Source organism: Lathyrus oleraceus, chromosome 2, assembly GCF_024323335.1.
Source record: "Lathyrus oleraceus cultivar Zhongwan6 chromosome 2, CAAS_Psat_ZW6_1.0, whole genome shotgun sequence".
Taxonomy (NCBI): domain Eukaryota; kingdom Viridiplantae; phylum Streptophyta; class Magnoliopsida; order Fabales; family Fabaceae; genus Lathyrus; species Lathyrus oleraceus.
The window spans coordinates 65759221-65774687 of NC_066580.1; positions in this window are offsets into that span (position 1 = coordinate 65759221).

The following is a 15467-nucleotide window of genomic DNA, read 5'->3' on the forward strand; positions in this document are numbered from 1 at the left end:
CAGAGGAGGTTTTCAGTACTTCATTTACCGATGATTTCAGTAAATACGGTTATGTGTATCTAATGAAACTCAAATCGGAGTCCTTTGAAAAGTTCAAGGAATTCAAGAATGGAGTACAAAACCAACTAGGTAAGAATATTAAAACTCTTCGATCAGATCGAGGTGGTGAGTATTTAAGCCTAGAGTTTGATGACCATCTGAAAGAGTGTGGGATCCTATCCCAACTTACTCCTCCTGGAACACCCGAAAGGAATGGTGTATCTGAGAGAAGAAATCGAACCCTGTTAGACATGGTACGATCCATGATGAGTCACGTCGATCTTCCAAACTCCTTTTGGGGACATGCACTATTGACAGCAGCTTACACACTTAACCATGTTCCATCCAAAAGGTTGAGAAGACACCATATGAGATATGGAGTGGTAAGAAACCACATATGTCTTACATGAAGATTTGGGGTTGCGAGGTTTATGTGAAACGACGAATTTCAACTAAGCTTGAGCCCAAATCTGACAAATGCTTATTTGTGGGGTATCCTAAAGAAACAAAAGGGTATTACTTCTACAATCCTTCTGAGGGCAAAGTGTTTATCGCTCGAACTGGAGTTTTCCTAGAAAAGGATTTTATTTCCAAAGGAACCAGTGGGAGGAAAGTAGAGCTTGAAGAAATTCAAGAATCACAAAGCATAGATACACCTATGGAGGAATTAGAGTAGGAAACACAAGAAGTTGTGGAAGAGCAACCTGCTCAAGTAAAACAAAACCAGCGTAGGTCAAGCAGGATACGTCAACTACCTGAGAGATATGGATATCTCATAACTGATCAAGGTGATGTATTACTCATGGATCAAGATGAGCCTGTGACCTACCAAGAGGCCATAACTGGTCCCGAGTCTGAGAAGTGGCTAGAAGCCATGAAATCTGAAATGGATTCCATGTACACAAACCAAGTTTGGACCTTGGTAGAGCCTCCTGTAGGAGTTAACCCTATAGGATGCAAGTGGGTCTTCAAAACGAAGACTGACATGGATGGTAAGGTACATACCTATAAGGCAAGATTGGTTGCAAAAGGATATAAACAAATTCATGGGATTGACTATGATGAAACCTTTTCACCAGTTGCAATGCTTAAATCTGTTCAGATTTTACTTGCTACCGCTGCATATCATGATTATGAAATATGGCAGATGGATGTCAAAACTGCTTTCCTTAATGGAAATCTTCTTGAGGATGTGTACATGACACAACCTGAAGGATTTGACATACCAGAGGAAGCCCAAAAGATATGTAAGTTACAAAGATCAATCTATGGATTGAAGCAAGCTTCCAGAAGCTGGAATCTTCGTTTTGATGAAACTGTAAAACAATATGGATTTATCAAGAACGAAGATGAGCCTTGTGTCTACAAGAAGGTTAGTGGGAGCATGATCGTTTTCTTGGTATTATATGTAGATGACATATTACTCATTAGAAACGTTATCCCTACCCTACAACAAGTAAAGTCTTGGTTGGGGAAATGCTTTTCTATGAAGGACCTAGGTGAAGCAGTCTATATATTAGGAATCAGAATCTATAGAGATAGATCACAAAAACTGCTTGGCCTAAGTCAGAGTACATACATAGACAAAGTGTTGAGACACTTTAATATGCATGATTCCAAGAAAGGATTCATACCTATGCAACATGGCCTGTGTCTATCAAAAACACAATCCCCTTTAACTAAGGAAGAAAGGGATCGCATGAATAAGATTCCATATGCATCTGCAATAGGATCTATCATGTATGCCATGTTATGTACTCGACCAGATGTCTCGTATGCTTTAAGTGCAACGAGTAGGTACCAATCTGATCCTGGTGATGCTCACTGGGTGGCTGTCAAGAATATCCTTAAGTATTTAAGAAGGACTAAGGACTCATTCTTGATATATGGAGGTCAGGAAGAGTTGGCTGTAATTGGATACACCGATGCTAGCTTCCAGACAGATAAGGATGACTTTAGATCGCAATCTGGTTATGTGTTTTGCTTAAACGGTGGCGCTGTGAGCTGGAAAAGTTCAAAGCAAGATACAGTTGCTGATTCTACAACCGAGGCCGAGTATATTGCTGCCTCAAGTGCAGCAAAGGAAGCTGTTTGGATCAAAAAGTTTGTTAGTGAACTTGGCATAGTTCCTAGCATTGTGGATCCCATTGGTCTCTACTGTGATAACAATGGTGCTATCGCACAAGCCAAGGAGCCTAGATCTCACCAACGATCCAAACACATACTTAGGCGTTATCATCTCATTCGAGAGATAATAGATAGAGGAGATGTGAAAATATGCAGAGTACCTACACTTGACAATATTGCTGACCCACTGACAAAGCCTCTTGCGCAGCAGAAGCATGATGGCCATACTAGATCTATGGGTATTAAGGGTATGCCTGATTGGCTCTAGTGCTAGTGGGAGATTGTTGGTGTAAGCCCTAGAGGCCAATACTTTTGGTACTTGTATCGAATTATTTATTAATAATAAAAGGCTTTTTCTTTATTACGCTTGTTTAATAAAGTCCCTAGAATAGCTAGTCTGTTTAATGTATCAAGTATGACTTAATCATGAGATCACATTAAACATAAGGACACTATTCTTAAAGTATCCGTAGTCGAGCTTTATTGTGAAGTGGGATGACATTAAAGCATTAAGACTATTATGTATATAGACTGATGATCACATCTCATGGATCATGGATAAGGAGTTATCAAGTCTTAAACATAGGTATGAATATTAGGAGTAATATTTATACCGGATTGACCCGCTATGAGAATACTATATAGAAAGTTATGCAAAGTGTCATAAGTTATTCTCATGGTGATAATAGTGTATTCCACTCTCCGACCTGAAACCACTATGGATCCTAGATGTAGAGTCGAGTGCTTTATTGCTGATCCAACGTTGTCCGTAACTGGATAACCATAAAGACAGTTGATGGGTACTCCACGAAGCATGCTGAGAGACATGTGTTGCTAGATACCGCTCACTGTTTATTATATTAAATGTGTGATTTAGTATAATTGCCAACGTCACGAAAACCTACAGGGTCACACACAAAGAACGGATTGATGAGAGATAGAGTAACTAAGGAATATCGTAAGGTACGGTGCCCTTAAGTGAGTTATAGAACATCGTAAGGTACGGTGTACTTGAGTAGAATACGAAATATGGTAAGGTACCATGAGCTTAAGTGATTTTGGGCATATTATAAGATATGGGCCAAAATACACTTAAGTGGGCTTTTAGCTTGAAGCCCACACAAGTGGTTCTATAAATAGAACCCTTGTGCAGAAGCAAAAAATTTGCGGTTGCATTATTTTCGTTTTCTCTCACTCTCTCTCTCTCTCACTCAAAGCCTTCATTCGTACCAGCTAGCACTGAGATTGAAGGAACCCGTTCGTGTGGACTGAGTAGAGACGTTGTCATCGTTCAACGTTCGTGATCGCTTCGTGGATGTGCATCAAAGGTTTTGATCGCCACAAGAGATCTGCACCAAAGGTTTCGATCATCACAAGAGGTAAATATTCTATCACTGATCATGACCATTCGTAAGGATCTCTAAAGGAGAAATTTTTAATTTCCGCTGCGTTTTGGACCGCAATTCTCCTTCAAGAGAAACTTCAATATGGTTCTGCTCAGATGCGTGGATAGGCACGAAGAAGACCTATTGATGACTGAAGTCCATGAAGGTTCCTTTGGCACTCATTCCAATGGACATGCGATGGAAAAGAAGATGTTGCGAGCAGGTTACTATTGGCCAGCAATGGAATCTGACTGTTACAAGTTTGTGAAGAAATGCCGCAAGTGTCAAATATATGCAGATAAGATTCATGTTCCTCCGACATTGTTGAACGTCATTTCCTCCCCATGGCCCATCTCCATGTGGGGAATTGATATGATTGGCATGATTGTGCCAAAAGCATCAAATGGACATCGTTTCATTCTAGTGGCAATTGACTACTCCACAAAATGGGTTGAAGCGGCATCGTCTGCAAATGTAACCAAGCAAGTGGTTGTAAGGTTTATCAAGAATCAAATTATATGCCGATATGGTGTGCCAAGTAAGATCATTACTGATAATGGATCGAACTTGAATAATAATAAGATGGAAGCTCTTTGTAAAGACTTCAAGATTGCACATCATAATTCTTCTCCCTACAGACCTAAGATGAATAGGGTTGTTGAAGCTGCAAACAAGAACATCAAGAAGATCATTCAGAAGATGGTAGTGACGTATAAGGATTGGCATGAGATGCTACCATTAGCTTTGCACAAGTATCATACATCCATCCGCACTTCAATAGGGGCAACCCCCTTCTCTCTTGTATATGGTATGGAAGCAGTGCTCCCCATAGAGGTTGAGATTCCTTCGTTGCGTGTGCTGATGGAAGCCAAGTTGACCGAGGATGAATGGTGTCAGACCTGGTCTGATCAGCTAAATTTAATAGAGGAGAAGAGATTGACTTCCATGTGTCATGGTCAGTTATTTCAGCAGAGGATGAAGAAAGCTTTTGACAAGAAGGTCAGACCTCGTGTATTTAGAGAAGGTGACCTTGTGCTCAAGAAGATTCTATCTTTCAAACCAGATTCTAGGGGAAAATGGACTCCTAATTATGAAGGCCCATATGTTGTCAAAAGAGCCTTTTCAGGCGATGCTTTGATTCTTACAACTATGGATGGTGAAGAGTTCACTCGTCCTGTAAACGCAGATGCAGTCAAGAAATACTTCGCCTAAAAAAAGAAAAGAATAACTCGCTAAGTTGAAAACCCAAAAGGGCGACTTAGGTAAAAATGAGCGTCTCGGTGGATTGAAAACCCGAAAGGGCGGTCCAGGAAAAAGTTAGAGACATAAAACAGAAAGAATTATCCTAATAAATTGAGTACCCCACCTTGGGGAAATTTATGAAAAAATAGGGATTACGGCAAGTAACTGAATCCTGCTGATCTTCAGTATTGGGAAACTTTGTTGAGCACAAGGGTTGACAGTGATTCATCCCCCCAGTAGCGACCAAAAGCACAGTGGACGTCAAGAGTTGGTAGAAGGATTATTGATCATTTGTATTCGATGCAACCCTTTTCCATGTAAATTACCATTTTCAACTTTGAAAAAATCTATGGAGTCTTGTCATTTACGAACTATCATTTCCTTAAATAAAGTTGAGCTTTTATCCAATTGTTTCCAATCGTGTTTATTTCAGCCAAATAGTTTTAAATTTTATTATGATCATTTTCGAAATTAAAATTTTAAAATCAAAATCATTTTCTTAAACATATAAAAGCATGAATTTTAAAGCAATAAAAAGGAATGTCAAGAGCAGTTCGAAAGCAGGAAGCCCTAAGTGTGGAACACTGATGGGTCTCCCCAAGCAGTTGATTCTTCGTAATCCCGAAGTCGAGTTGGTTAGTTCATTTCCCCACTGTCATGCCCCAATTTTGGTCCTGAATTTTTTATGTTTGTTTAGCATACTTGGCCTAACCTTACTTTGGTTTTTTTTATGTGAGGATTGGTTTTGGTCCAAAGTCATGGTGTTTGTTCATGTGATTGTGGATATATCTATGGTCTGGGTCATCTAAACAACCAGGTTTCTTGTGCTGCAAGCCACTTAATAGTCATGTTTTTTTGGTTCATGGATACTATGCCAAAACCCTAACCTTATGGTCTCATTTCATGTTTTTGTTCATACACATTATCAGTCAAGTTATTTCCAAAAGTCAAACATTCAAGTCATGATTAAACCAATTGTGAAACCAACTTCAAACCATTTTGCTAATCCATTTCAATTTTATTCCATTACATTTGATTCCATACAAAGAATACACAAAATTGACACTTTGACCAATTGTTGACTTTGGTCAACAGTTGACTTTTTGGTCAACTTTGACCAAAGTCAACCCTAAATCCTAATACCCTAAATTTCACCATGATTATCAATACATTGTCCATTTACGAAGAAAGTGCCAAGAAAATGAGTTTGGACCATTTGTTGACTTTGGTCAACAGTTGACTTTTTGGTCAACTTTGACCAAAGTCAACCCTAAAATTCTGAAGCCCTAATTTCCCAAACTTGGACATAATCCCATGTTACTTTGCCTTGATTGATCATCCAATAGACATGTTGATTGTGCTTTCACTTTGTTGCTTCGCTCACAAATACCCTTGCAAATGCCTTGACCACTATCACAAACCTACAAAACACAAGTCATGAGTACTGCAACACAAGAACCAACCTTGCAATCAGTCAATGAACATTCACACAACCACATAAATATTTCCTAAAGTGCCTAGAGGGCCAATCGGCCCAAAGTCCAACAAGAAAGAGAGGCTCACCATGGTTGTAAGCATGAGCCTTTGTCCTGCCTTGCTTGTTGCTGCACAACCCCTGCGAAATCCACACATCATGTTACCATCTTCATTATGCCAACGAGACACCACAATCACATGATCATATGTTGCACTTACAGTGGTTATTTGGACAAGACAACTCATGTGTATTTGGCACTGAACTCACCTTGGCAAGCATCCTGCAATCGTGGTCCTGCAGCAGCCATAACCATGTCATCATCCTGTAGATTCATGCAAATCATGGCCAAAATGGCAGGTATACAACATCAAAACCGTGGTCCTGTACAACACCATGTCATGATTGCAGTGATCCAAATGAGGCCATACCAGGCAGTGGATTGGCAAGATCAGACATACATGACATTGGCCTGTAAAATCAGTATATTACCATAGGGTTTTGAACAGAAAATAGACCAAGGATGCATAGGCTGCTAACTACATGGCATTTGGTTTTGACCATCTCAGCTGGTATCAATCCTGCAGCAAACAATACATGACAACTTTAATTTAAGCCACCAAAACTTCGACCAAGCAGCAGCCTAACTAAGTCCAGCTTGACCCGCTACAATACAAGGCTGCAGCAAGCATCACAAACCTTGGCTCGAGTCAATGCAGCAACCAATAGCATGTACACTTACCTCAATGGATATTTTTTTTTCTTGCCAAATGGAGAACTCCACAACCACCTCCAAACCCTAGCTATTTCCAGCTTAACTTTGGCCTTACCTGCATCATATGAGGAGAGTCAAACCTCAACTGGAACTAGCTGCGCACCATATACATTGACAGAAACCAGCAATTGACAAATCCATACCCTGCAGCAAGACCAATTCAATACATTGGTTCATTATGCCAACAAAACCAATGCAAGGTACAACATGAACCAAGGCAATGCCTTCTGCAGCATCACCAACAACCATGTCCTGCAGCATACAACAGCATCCCAAGCTACATTGCAGTCCAGTACAACAACCTGCAACACATAAACACTCCATGCTGCAAAAGCATCACAACATCAACTGAGCACAGGCTGCAATTGGTATGGACTTGCTAGCAAGAATTAACTTGCATCAAGCCAATAGCACGGTTAATCCAACATCAAATAGTGCATATGACCAAGATAACATGCAAACAAAGAACCCAACCAATTCAACACTGCAAGACCCTGCTGTAAACCACAAAAACAGACATCAAATCCAAGCTTCATTTAAGCCAAAATCCTACAAGACTTACAAAACCATGAATTTTCAATGGTCATTCCTAACCTATACCATTTTACAACAAAAGTCTGCTACCACATGATACAGTCCCTAAATCCTGCAAGCAAGATAACTTGTCATAGAAGTAGGGACAAGATTCAACCTGTACACCACAAACAATCAGGACAGCAATGAGGATGACCAGAACAGCTATGTATCTGCATTTTCTGTTATGCTTTATGATCCCATTTCCACCCATGTGGATAGTTCCATCACTTGATGGGTACCTACCAATTACAGCACACCAGCATCCTGCCCAACAATCCAAAAACAGTTCAGTGAAAAAAGGACATACAGTTGAAGGATCGAGCCAAATAACTAACCAAAATCATGTCACAACACAAAAAACAAACCACATGTCAAGCCTGCATTTAACCTGCAGCAAGTGATAATTATGTCCAAAACCATAAGCAAACAAGTTTTGAACCTGCAACAAGGAGATCCAACATTGAATTCTTGTGTTGATTGATGCTGTTCTTACTTCTCACCAATTGTTGTTTTTCCAATTGAACCTTAATACGTGCTGCGGAGTTTGGTTCATTTGGCTTATTGGGCATAATCTTTCCATCTAGCAAAGGAGGTGATACGGACCTTGGGGTTATAGCATCGCAATGTTCATTACTGGGTCGAGTTCGTGTCTTGGCTTTAATGGTGAAGCTTTTCTCCGTATCTATGTCAGTAGCATCTGCCATACACAATTTAAATCTACTCAGTTTGTTGGAGGCAGAAATCAGAAGTACAGATGATACCCTTGCAACTTTAAGCATTTTCGAGCTTCTTTATGAGCTAGCAGAGGTGGAGTCTGGCTCAGAATTTTTGTCAAAGACTAGCCTCTTTCAACTGCTTTCATCAATAATAAGTGACGATTCCAAGGATTCATTTTAAGATCAAGAGCAATGATGATAAGTGGAGGGTTACTATCCAAGGAAATTACATACTCCTTCATAGATGAACCATGTGCTAAAACTGTGATTTCGTCCATTGATGAAAGGCTTCAGTCTTTGGACCCTTCGAATAGAGATGAGTTTGAAACTGCATTTTGAATCATTGGGTCAAATAGGATCATTGCATTGCAGACTCAATTTGATGGGTCTGGCCTTGAAACTACTCTTGTTCTGTGCCTTGAAAGGTTATTCAAAACAAAGTTTGGTGCATCGTTGATTCCACAGTATATGTCGTTTGTTCAAGTTGGTCTGCAGGCGGATTCTCAAGCAGTCAGGTCCTTAGCTTGCAAAACAGTCACTTGCCTTGTGGAGAATCTTGACAATTCTTACACAGTTATTGCTCCTGAGTTAAATAATTCAACATGTTAATCACACCAAATATAGCCAGTAACCGCTTGGGCGTAAACCAAGAAGTTGCAGGAGTCATGGTAGGGACTTGGGTGGTTGGCTACCAAGCTGCTTAGTGATGATTGTCATGTCAGAGATGCGCATATCACCGTCATCATATCCTCTTCCATAGAAATCCTTTGAAGCCACATCCAGAGTTGATAGACTAGAGGCAGCAGATGAATATTTTTTTAATGGATTCAAGTGATCTGAAATCCATAACCGTGGAAACCGTTCTACTGCTACAAGAAAAGATAAATGATGAAGATGATACGCCAACATTGCGACATTAAATCAAGGTCATAACTAGCAGGAAGTATCCTCGTCGCCAAGCCTCTCAAGATCAAAACTTGAAATGCACCTGGGATCAGCAACAATGTGTCCTGCAATGCAGAATCCACAATTGGGTTGCATCATGTTAGCATACCAAACTATTTCAAGTTAAACCAAACGAAGCAGACTGTAACATGAAGCGAACTTCAATCCATACATCAAACCAGCACCATTGATTGATCTAACAGACCATTGAACCTCAACCGAAACTGCTCTTGAGTTTTCACAAAAAAAGGTCACTGCAGTAAAAACACAAAGTAATCAGCCAAAGCAGTAAAAATTCAAGAAACATCCCAATTTGGCATTGAGAAAAATTCAAAAAAAAGAAAGTATGGAGCTCATGTTACCTTTTCCAGACCATACACCAAAGAGGACCACTCTATTTTCTGAGCACAAAAAGGCCTTGGCTGGGATACTTCTTGGATCCACCATACCAGATGAAACCCTAATCGAGAAACATAAATAGAGGAGAAAAAGAAATCAGTGAAAAAGAGGGAATTGAGCGGCCACTGTTCACAGAAGGACCTGGAGGCGAAAAAAATCCCAAACAAAACCCTACAATCTCAAAATCGATTACCTGGGTTGGGAGGCCAGCTTCTTCACGCCTTTCACCACCGCCGTGACACTTTGTGAGATTTCCTTTCCTTTTTCCTTTTATCATTCCCATGTATTTGTTGAGACTTTGTTGAGATGCGATTGAGCGATTGTGAGAGAGAGAGGGTTGGTTGCGTTTGAGAGACTTTGAGAGTAAAGGTTGAGGGATAGCGTTTGAGAGAGAGAGAGAGAGAGAGAGAGAAATCTTGAGGTTTGAGAGAGCGATGAGGAAGGAGAGTCGTAGCGAGTGAGGGCGAGTTGGTTGAGGACGACGAGAGAGTTTTTTCTTCCTTACTGTGTTTTTCTTTTTTTTCTGTTTTCTTGTTTTTTTTTTTAATTAATTTCTTTTTTTATTATTTATTTATCTAACTTAACTTTTTTTACAGAGATAATATAAAAACCATGAAAATATTTATTTTGTTTTTATTTTAAACTTTTATTCCAGTTCATATATTTTGTGTAGTATCTCAATAGCAGATATTGTTGAGTGGCCTAGTGGAGAGAGGGCAGTTGCATGATATTAGGTGGGGAGGGTTCAATACTCATGTGCGACGCTTTTGCTTTTTATTTGATTTTATTTTCCTTTAGCATTTTTCATTCTTTTAGTATTTTGTTAATATCTCTTTTTTATGCTTATTATAATTTCATTTGTTAATAATGCATAGTTGTTGTATTTTAATTTAGTTCAAAAACCATTTTTTTAAACTATAAAAATCATACTTTTCTCGATTTAATATCAAGCCTATTTTTTACACCCTTGTAAGTCGATTGCCTTTTAAGCATCGCCATCAACCTCACATAGCTTACTCTTGGCTTTCTTACAATGAGCCGGTTCCTTTGCACTTACACTCATACATTGTTTAATGCTTTATTATTTCATTCTCTGATTATTTGATTCGATTATATACTTGTTTATATCTTACTTGTTTGATTAACTGTGGCCTACTTGTATGGTGTTTGAGGCATATATTTATATTGCTTGATTGCCATGTCAACCCCCATTCATAACAAATGTATCCCTCTCCCATGAAATGTATAATATTCTTTCATTCTTTATTCATCTGTAAATACAAGAATTAAAATGAGCATTCGATAACCATTTCAAAGCAAGGTCAAAACCTCGATCCAACGTCGAGTAATCATTTTTCAAAACCTAACAGAACCAGCACGTATTCATCCACCCTTTTGTAAGTCGATTGCTTTATGCATCGCCATCAACCTTGTAAGTCGATTGCTTCATGCATCGCCATCTACCCTTATCCCCAACACCTCTCCTTGCTTCATTCATCGATTCTTGTCCCGATTAGGTAGCACCCATTAGATAGAACCCTTTGTATGATAACATAGGTAGGATTCCCATATCCTTTTGTATGATAACATAGTTAGAATTCCCATATTCTTTGCATGCTAACGTTAGGTAGATATTCCCATTTGTAAATCCTAAACACCTAAGTACATATTGCATGACAACTCTAGGGCAGAGCTTCCCCACTTCTAGACCTTTCCGAGCGTCTCCGATCTTGTGGCATGTAGTCCGTTCTATTGCAAAGAGGTAACTGCCTAAGACTCGATTCAGCGAGCTGCGACACCTACTGCCAGGACGTGAACACATCGCCCACTCTCCTTTGACACAACTGGTGTCCTCCTTTTGTAAGTCCATGTTCAGATGGCAATCCCTATATAGGGGAACTACGTCGCCCTGATTCTCATACCAGATGAGGTACGTAGGCAGGAGATCGTGCGAGATCTCTCCGGGCACACTTTTCTTTCTTTTTGTGTGTGTGCTTGACAGTTATAGGCTCGAGTTCCCGACTCCCTATTAACTTGTTTGGTTGTTGTGTGCTTGGAAGCTGATGTAAGTCCATCGAGTGGCATTCGGGTTCCAGTGTGCGTGTGTTTTGGTTCGGATGCCGATGTAAGTCCAGTGATTGGCGTTCGGGCTCCACGTTTGCCTTCTTGTGTGTGTTTTGGTTCGGATGCTGATGTAAGCCCAGTGATTGGCATTCAGGATCCACGTTTGCCTTTGCCTGTGTCTGTTTTGTTTGCGTGTCAGCCGAACTACGGCAACTCTGATTCTCATGTTCAGATGAGATACGTAGGCACAAGATGCGATGTCTTGTCGAGTTTGACTAATGACTAACAACTAATCCTTGTTTGCTTTCGCCCTTGTTGCGATCCTTTCTCTCGCCCTCGTTGCGATCGAGACCTTCCCTTTCTCTTGCCCTAGTTGCAATCGAGACCTTTGTTCCCGTAGTTAGTTGAACTACGTTTTGCTCTGATTCTCATTCCCGATGAGATACGTAGGCATAAGACGCGACGTCTTAGCGAGCACACTCCTCTTTAACCCATAGGTAGCCGAGCTACGAAGACTCTGATTCTCATTCCAGATGAGATATGTATGCAGTGGATGCGACATCCGTGCGAGTCATTTTCTTTGACCCTCTCTTTTAGTAAATAGTACATTAGATAAACACACACCCTTTAGACAAGAAACAACAAGAGTGGATCCCGTAGAGTACTACGGATGCGTAGGGGTGCTAATACCTTCCCTTCGCATAATCGACTCCCAAACCCAAGATTTGGTTGCGAGACCTTGTCTTTTCCTTTCCTTTCTCCAGGTTTACTTCGAGCGTTCCCTTTCCCTCCTTTGGGATAAATAACGCACGGTGGCGACTCTTCTGTCATCTTTTTCTTTCGCCGGTTGTTTTTTTCGCACCCTTGTATTTTTCGGGTTGCGACAGCTGGCGACTCTGCTGGGGAGAACTTTCCCTAAGCGAGTCCCTCCTAGCTTTTGTAGGTTTCTTGTTTGTGGAATGTTTATTCTTTTGTACAGTTATTTATTTTCAGCATTTACCTGCTTTACCTTATTGCATTCATGTACATATGCTTGCTGTATCTGTGGGTTGTTTGTTTGTTGGGTTGGGACTGTTCTAAGAGAGATAAGCCCACTACCCAGGCTTGAGTGTACACATAGGTGTTAGAGTGGATAGTCGTGAGGCTTGCGTGGTATGTTGCTGCGTTAAGTCGTTCATGAGACCCACATTCCAGACGAGGTTTCTTTTGGATATATTTTGTCCTATGGGTGTTCCATAACGACAGATATTCCTCTAGAAATCGTCGACTCTGGTGACCATTTCCCGAGAACTCAGTCGAGGCCTCTCCTCCGAGACGTGATTATGTTAGCTCTGGTGGGCGCATTCTCGCTGCTCAATCCGAGGACCCCGAGACTGGGAACTTGCTGTAGGATGTCCTGTTGAGGGGAGTCAGTAGAGGTCTTTTATCCCGTAATAATGACAAACCTTCAGTGGTAAACGTATTATTCTCGACTGAAGGGCTGAAGCTGACAAACTTCTGTTCTTAGAACCTACCAGTGAGGGGCGGGCTAAATTCAGGAAACCTTAACCTCCAACCAACCCGGTTTTCTGGAGCAAAGTTTTGGTTTTATATTATATTCCTCAGTGGGTTTCTCTTCAGACAGTGCAACCCGACAGATGTTCAAGCAGATACAGCAATCTTGATTTCCATGTCACTGCATTGCATCGCATCATTCTGCATTCATATCATTTAACACATGTTTATCCATTTCTAGGGGGTTTACATCTTCTTCTTGATTCCGGTCGGGGTTTTCTGGTTCTCCTGAGATGGATATCGGCAGAAAGAGACACGTCGCTTACAAGTTTCCAGTGGTTTGTTTGGAGCCTATTCAACAACTGATGAAGTCAATGGATCACGATTCTCTAGAAGGATTCCGGAAGGATTACGGTTTGATTCTAAGCTTCGTCACGGTTCTCTCTAAAGATCAACACGATGCTCTCTTTACACTGCTGCAGTTCTATGACCCTCCATTGAGGTGTTTCACATTCCCGGATTATATTTTGGTCCCTACTTTGGAGGAGATTGCCAGTTTTCTCAGAGTTCCTATCAAGTCACAGTTATTGTTCTACAGTTCTGAGTTTTTGCCCGATCTCAGCATGGTTTCTTCGGCCACGTATTTGGGGAAGTCAGTCCTGAAGGCTAATATGTGTCAGAAGGGAGGAGTCAGTGGTTTTCATTTAAGTTTCTTATTGGGAGAAGCAAGGAAGAAACTTGAAGATGGTGACCAGAGGGGTTTCAATGCTGTGTTGGCTCTTTGTGTGTATGGGATTATCCTGTTCCCTAATGTTGCCAAATTTGTGGATATAGACGCAATACGCCTTTTTGTGTTGGGTAATCCAGTGCCGACCTTGTTGGGAGATTTCTTTCATTCGGTGCATCACAGGAATGAGAATAGAAAAGGAGGATTGGTGAATTGTTGTGCGCCTTTGTTCTATAAGTGGTTCGTTTCTCACCTACCCAGGTCAGGAGCGTTCGTTGATGTCGAGGACTCGTTGAGTTGGTCGAAGAGATTGATGGGGTTGAGAGCTGAAGATATTTCCTGGTGGTCTGACCGGAGCTTGCTTCGGGCGGATATTATTCACAGTTGTGGGAACTTCCCAAATGTACCGTTGGTAGGAAGAAGAGGAGGAATCAACTATAATCCTTCTCTAGCAGTTAGACAGTTTGGATTTGCTTTAAGAACTCCGCCTTTGAAAAAGGATGTGGAAGAATCTCTGTTTTTCCATTCTTCGCCTGACTTGACTATATCCCATAAGGCAGCTGAGGCCTGGCTCAAGGTGATCAAGAGAGGAAGAGCTGTGCTTGGAAAAGGAGATTGTAGGACTTATCCTCAGTATGAAGAGTGGCTTCAAGGAAGAGTTGAAGAGTTTGGTCTGCCGTTTCCTATTGAAGAACCTTTGTATCCGCCTACTCTTGAGCAGTCAACAATGGTGAGCCGAGAGGAGTATGACAAATTGAAGAAAGCCATGGAGGAGCTTCAAATTGAAAACTCGGAGTTAAGTGGGAAGTTGCAAGACTATATGCGTCAATTCCATGAGGCAGAATATCAGAAGGGGGAAGCCGTCAGATTGCAAGGGGAAGCAGAAGGGAAATTAGCTGTGGAGGTGGACTTCTTCAGGAAGACAGACAAGGCCTTGGGATCATCCAGTTCTGAGTTGAAGCGAGTCAAGCAACAATTAATGGATGCTCATGGTAAATTGGCAGGGTGGCAAGAGCGATGGGATGCATTTTCAAATTCTCGGAAGGCAAAGGAGGAGGAGATGGTGACCGAACTGACTGGTCAGATGGAGAAATTGAAGACTTTGTTGAAAGAGAAGAACCATGAACTTCTGTGTGCTCGTTCTACCAATGGTTACATCACCGATCAACTCAATGAGGCTCGAGGACAGATTGAAGAACTTAAGGTGTTGGCAGGCTTGAAGAAATCCAGACTTGTAGAGGTATTCGGAGAGGATGATGGGAATTACTACAGAGAGCACATCAACGAGATGGATGGAGTTATTCACCAGAGGAATCTGCTTATCCGGCGTTTGACAGAATCTCCAGATCATCCCGACACGATAGCATTACTGGCTGAAGTGAGGAGCAGTCCTTATGGTTTGTACACAGGAGGCTGAGTCCTGATTTTTGTTCCCCCCTTTACTTTTGCTTTATTGCTGTGTAGTGATGATCCACAGGCTTGTTGTGGAAATCCTCTTTTGATG